We start from the raw sequence: 6,964 nt of genomic DNA on the forward strand, positions 1-6,964 counted from the left end.
GAACCCGCTATTTGCGAACACGTTTAGAAATCGTTGAGAATTTTTAGTCGAAGGATTCCAAAAGTCGCGCGTTTCAACATAGCATATCCAGCGTATCAATGGCCGACCCATCCACGGTGCTCGCTAAAAGAACTGGTGTAGAAACTCGCACGGACGCACGGAACGATAGAGCCCAACGCCCCACCCCTTTACCTTTATGTAAAATTACATAGTCGTATATAATATTTAATATTTTTTTAATATATATATATTTGAATATATATCTTATACAATATATATATAAATATATATAAAGAATATATATAAAGAAACGGAGGAGAATAATTCTCCGTTCCTAAAGCCTCAAATGAACGCGTACCTATAGTCGGCTATCGTTCCGAACGATAATTCGCAGAATAAAAAGCGTGGCGTGAATCGGTCGGACACGTATCAACGAGACGAATGAAAAAAAAATAATAATAATAATAATAATAATAACAAGAATAAACAGAAAAAAAGGAAGGAACAACAACAAAAGAACGAAGAATATCAGAATCCCACGATCCAACGGCGAGCGTTACTCTCTGAGCAATTTTCGAAGAAATGTCTTTATTGAGAGAAGACCTAGAGATATTTCCCAGTCAATCGAAATGAAAAAAATTATGCGCGTGTATAAGAATGTCTCGTGTAAATCACACCATGAAAAATTTCAGGAGTTTCTCCGATTTAAGGGGGAAAAAAAAGTTACGTTAGACAAAAGTTGGACTTTAAAGGTTCGCTCCCGGACGAATGATCCGCCGACAAATCGAAGAAATGCTATGGAAACATTTTCTATCGGAAAAAAATTTGGATGAAATTTGAAGTAGGTCTTGAAAGGTTTCGTGGCGATACTTATAAGGGACAACCTGTATACGGATGAAAAATGAAAAAGACACGTAAGAAACAAACGGAATATAAGAGCAGGGAAAGGGGCGGGGGGATGGGGGGTTGGTAAGGAAATGCATGTTGAACGGGATCAGACTTGGGCGAAAGGCGTCCCTTTTCTTGAGCTAACTATTCGGCTAAATAAAAAAAGAAACCTAGTCGCTCTTTCCTAACTAATCGATATTCTACGAATCGTCGTCGACTACACATTCTGCTAAATTAACGCTCGGTTGAATCCGTGACTATGTTTCCTCTTTTTCTTTCATTTCTTTCTCTTGATCCACCTTCTCCCTTGATTTGGCACGATACAGAGAACTCACAGGTCGGACATACGAGCGAGTGGAAACAAAAAGAAGAAAGCTGTTATAAAAACGAGGATTCGCGTAACACTATTTATCGTTGAACGCGAAGAAGAAGGCTACCATCTTACGAAGGCGAAATCTATTGCGAGGTATGTATACTATATGTATAACGCTGTATATAATATATTATATGTATGTTATATAGTCGAGTTTCATTTGCGTCGCGCCCGTTAACGAATTCCCATTTTCGTTAAACGCGGAATAACTTTGAAACCTGGCCGACACCACTAAACGTTACTTTTCTTCGCACGCCAGCGCGCACGTTCGAACGCGACATCAAAGAAACGGGAGTAGCTAGCTCTTCCCGCCGAATTTTCATCACGGTCAGGAAGAGAACCTTTACATTCTACTATTTCCTGTTTTCTCTTTCCCCTCCTATTCTTTCTCATGTACGCATAAAATACACGATGCTTCGCATGGGAAGGTATTCCTTTAATTATCGGTACACCGAAATCTTTTCATTAAGGGTTAAAAATTAAGGCGCCATTTATTATTATCCTGAGTATGCGAACAACTGTGTTCTGTTTTTCGTTAATAAACCCGAATCTTCATCTATAAAAAACGTTCCTCCATCCTAATTTCTTTTACTTTTAGTCTTTTCGTTTCGTCGCTGTTTTTTTTTCTTTTTTTTTCTTCTTTTTTCTATATTGAGTAGCTTTAAACGTATACGCACGCTTTCTTATACATACGTACGTCTATTCGTCGTGGGTGATTGTATAATATAATAATCATTTTTTGCGGGCTCGCGTAAAGCGGTACTGTTTTATTTTATTATTATCATCCAACGTGCGATCGCGTAGTTAAACGTATAAAAAATCTGTCAAAAATAGAACGGGAGCCACACCTAGAAAATGTCACGGTTGCGAGAACGTTTCAAACTCTCTACTATGGTTCGATTTGTAAGGCCTTTTGTGCATATCTCGTTCGGTACTCGAATGTTAACCTTTCTTTCCGCGGCGAACCGCTATTCGTATTTATCTATATATTTAAAAAGTCTTTTCATTTTCGTTTCTTTTTTTTTTAATTTTCTTTTTTTTTTCTAGTTATCCGACGACTAAAACCGAGTTATCTATCAATATATTCGAAGCTTATACGCTCGAAATTGTTCTAAATTACCCTCGTTATAAAGGGATTCGCTTAGCTCGCGGCCCTTCGTTCGTATTTTCGATAAAAAAGAAATTCGACATTCGTCCACGTACCCGTTTCGAAAAGCCTTCTCTCTACAAGATACGTCGTGAAGCACCTCTTGAACCTCTGCGCGTGGAACAACGATGAAAAAGGAACGTACGCGACTCGACCGCTCGAGAACGAAAGAACGGATTCCCGGTTAAGGCCCTTCGGGTAACCCTCCGTACGAAACTTTTCAACTTGTCCGCATTCAATCCACCAGACCCTGCTCTTAATTTACATATACGCTACCCGAAAATACGTGTGTTCCACCCGTGTCCCGAACTGCATTATTACTGCGATTAATATGTACCTATATAAATTCGAAGCACTTGGGTTGCGATTCAGGTTTCAAGTCGTCTCGTCGATTAATCTTTAATTAACCTGTATTCGTATGAGTGTATGCCTATACCGTTGCCGTGTGCCTATGTCTGTTGCGATTGCGATCTAACCGTACGCGTACACACACGTACACCACCCTTGTCCACGAGCCACCGAACGGTTGCTAATTAAAAGAACTGCTTCGCTTTTCGGACCTCCAGTCATCAATTAAGAATATTCGTACTCTGAAGTGATTTCGAAAAGAAAATTTAGTGTCCGATCACTCGTGGACCCAAGTATGCATTATGAACACGAGGAGATTTTCTCTGTATTCCTCCCTCTGGTATCCGTTCACCACGCTCGCATACGCGAAAGTATAATATCTAGAAAATTTCCATACGCACAATTTTTCATCCGCGTGCTTATTAACCTGTGTGTGTGTATGTGGCATGTACGGAGGTATATAAATACATACATCACTCTATGCGTACGTATATGCGAGAAGAAAACTTGCGTCCCGAAAGGTCGTTCCATCTTATGATTAGATCGCTATATATATTTTATCTGTTATCGTTTCTCAATTATCTCTTTTTCCTCTTTTTCTATTTCTTTTAATATAGCCCGTACAAAGTATGTATATAAACGAATACTGTTACCTACAAATGTAATGAACACATTGTTTTGCCTTTTCTTTTTCTTTTTAGTCTCCCTTCGCGAGGGCACCGCTCTCGCTTCTCTGCCGCCTCCTCCCAACCCCAACGGTAACGCGACTTCCGGTAAATTTCTGCGATCGGCCGCGGCGACGACACGTCTTACTCAATGCGCGTCCAACGTATCAAATATTCTAACCGCCTGCTCCGCTTTCATTTTTTTTCCCGTTAATTACAATATACATAGACATATATATTCATATCTTCAACGTAATCTAGTAATAATATTATCCCTACCGTAATATATATATTCCCTCTTTTCATCACTTTTAATTAATCTTTAAACGGTTGCTAAATAGCGAAATATATATGCAATTAGAAATCTCACGCCTCCAAAATATCGCACCAACGATCAATTCGTAGTGATAAGGTTTACGTTTTCCTTCTGCAAACCTCCTGCACCCCCCAAAAACCGCGCCCTTTCTCTCCTCCTTTGCTCCATCCTAAGAATCCATCATCGGTATCATTATTTATCATTATTATACATGTATATATACACACGTATATATGTATATATACACACATATATATATCTATATACCATAGCAATGAAATGCTGCTATAAAAACTCGTAACAGTAATAATAGTTATAGTGGTGATAATGTGAGATGTATTAATAATAGTTAATCATAATACCTAATAATGTTAAAGTCAGTAATTAGTAGCTTTACCTTTTTTCTTGTTCACGCTTACACTCACTCTCTCTCTCTTTCTCTTGTTATCAATCATTTCTCCTTTCTCTCTTACAAACACTAACGCGCTTCTCCTATATAATAATTTGCTATACGTATGCATATAAACGCCTGTACGTTACGTATGCGTGCGTGTACATATCATCCTATACAAGTATTTACACACGTTTAAAAGCGTAGCCAGTCCTCCGAGAACCCAACGAGGAAGAAGACTTTCTTCTCTGCTCCTATAAAATTCCATGTTGCAGTCCACCACCCACAATTCGCAAACGTCCGCAGTAACAAACGAATGAACCGAAATAAATCTACTTGATGCCGTCCATAATGGAATTGAAAGGGAAGACACGCGATGATGCATCGAAATCTTTCATTCGGCCAGTAATTGTACTTGAACCTCGTTTTTCTAAAATCGCCCCCTTCCTTCGTTGTAACAACAAAATTAACGATTCATCATGAAAGCGTTCATCCGCGCCGTTTCTCTTATTGCACCCGTTTTAAGAAGTATCTAATAAAATGGCGCGTTTTCCCACACGAGAAGTCGACGGAAGGAAGGGCACGGGAGCTCGAAAAAAATGGTGACGGAATTGAATACCTTTTTATAAACTCCCCGGGGGTTAAATGAAGTATTCCAATCATTGCTCCCTAGCGTTGCATTCGTTTCGTGGTAGCGCTAATTAGAAAAACGAGGAAGAAGTCGCGTTAATCAATTTTGCATTTCGACAAAAAAAAAAGGTTAAGTAATCAAATACGAAAAGATCGACGATTATGAAAAGAAATGTCAAGTAATGAGTTAAACGAACAAAAGCGTTCGTTTCAAGCGTTCGTTCGAGCGTGTTAAGCGGTCGATACTTGGATACGATGAAAAGATCCTAAATAACAAAACTTGTGAGGTGCTACCTAGTATGGATGCGGCGCTGAATCCCGATAGAGGTTCGTGCCTAAAGTCTATAATACTCTGATTTTCGATGAAAATTTCAACCTACCGATGCAGTTAGACGCAAATTTCTAAAGCGTATCGCCGTTGCCTCCGCCGATGTCTCTTTAATACGTTATCTTGCTTCCTTCTCCCCTTAAACTAATATCGGATAGAGAGTTCTATGTCGAGGTTAAGTCGTCTTGTTTGCCAAATTGTAAATGTTAATCACGCCGTGTCTGCCTGCACGCCTGCCTGACCGAAAACAAATCCAAGAAGCCTTGACACTGCGTACGCAGAGGGCTGTAACGAGCTCAGTCCACGGAACTTCAAGCGCAAATGCGACCACAGAAAATAGAGGGATTGTCGTGAAATCCGTTTACCAGACGATGATTTTGAAACCATTTAATTAAAAAGTTGGATGGCATCGGCACTAACGTCTCATTGGTAGCGAGTCGATCGGTAGTCGATCGACGTCTCCTTTCGCCACTCTCCGTAAGATCTCTTAAATACGCTAATTTCTATATGTATATATATATATATCTGTGTTCTATGTACGCGTATTCGTCGTATATCGGATGCGAGCAGTTTTCTACCTACACACATCGTGACTCACGCTCTCTCACCTAGTTGCAAGACTCCCAGAATACCAAGCAGCACTTTATCTCAGACACACCGGTGCATGCAGTCAGAGGCGTGACACGTCGGAACGTAAAGATCGCACAGCGATCATCGATCGATCGGCGAACAGCTACTATTAGCGAGACCGTTGAAGAAAAACCGCGAAATCGCAACGGAGAAAACAATGGAATTCGAGGAGGAAGAGATTTGTTGAATAGGTATTGTTGCTTCATCGCAACCAGTCACCCGTGATTGCTTTTTCCCTGCAAAATGGCATTATCAAACGCATTTCCCATCCGTAACACGGAACAAGCTTCTCCCTCGATTCTAGACCGTGCTCGTTCAATCGATTTCGGACCGCAAACGGATCTATCCGATCGTCTACGCTGCAAATGCCGATCTTTTAAAATAGTTTTCATTGTGAAATTGGTTTCACGTATCGTCGTCGTGCCGTCTTTCCATCTCCATCTCCATCTCCAAAACTCGTTCGATAAACGACGAAATTCACGTACCCCGTTTGGGTAACGACGCGTCGAAGCCACTACTCGATAGAAAATTACTACTGGTAGAAAAGCGTTACTCTCCCTTTCTACTACTCTTTGCTGTGAGTTATCGAAGCAAGTTTTGGAAATTCCCTCTTTTGTTCTTTTCGTAAAAACAATAGGGAATCTGCACGTGGAAACCGGTTCAGCTCGGAAATATAGTTAGCCAGGAACTGTTCCTCGACGAGGCATGCAGACTGTACTTAGCAAAAGGGAAATTTCAAACGCCGTTGAGACCGAACAATCCCACTCGACTCGAATCAATACCATCGAAAGTTATTGCGTAACGTTTTTTGCTTTTTGTTTCCCTATTAGGATCTGTCGCGACACGAATCTAAATGCAAGTCTTTTACGAAGAGAGGTGCGCGCGTTGCGCGGTGTAAAAGCTCGAGAAATGCTTGATAAAAATGGTGATTCGTTTCGTGGCTGTTGTGTGTCCGATCTCCTCGTACGATTTGAATATCATCTCCGGTGGCTTGCCGCGTACCTTTTTTCTTATCTCTAAAACACTTTCCAAGCTGAACGGAAACCGATCGTAGTCCGCAATGTTGCAAAATGAAAAGAAACAACGAAAAGTAAACTAGTCGTTTTTCACCCTTATTTTCTAAACTCGAGCTAAATTCAATTCGACGTCCTCTCCCAGTTATACATACGTATATAAATATCTTGGATTTTTCTGAGCGTACTCGTTCTTGTTGGCGAGTTGGTCGGTATGCGTTTGATAGATGCCGTA

The sequence above is a fragment of the Xylocopa sonorina genome, chromosome 13 (assembly GCF_050948175.1).
Source record: "Xylocopa sonorina isolate GNS202 chromosome 13, iyXylSono1_principal, whole genome shotgun sequence".
Taxonomy (NCBI): domain Eukaryota; kingdom Metazoa; phylum Arthropoda; class Insecta; order Hymenoptera; family Apidae; genus Xylocopa; species Xylocopa sonorina.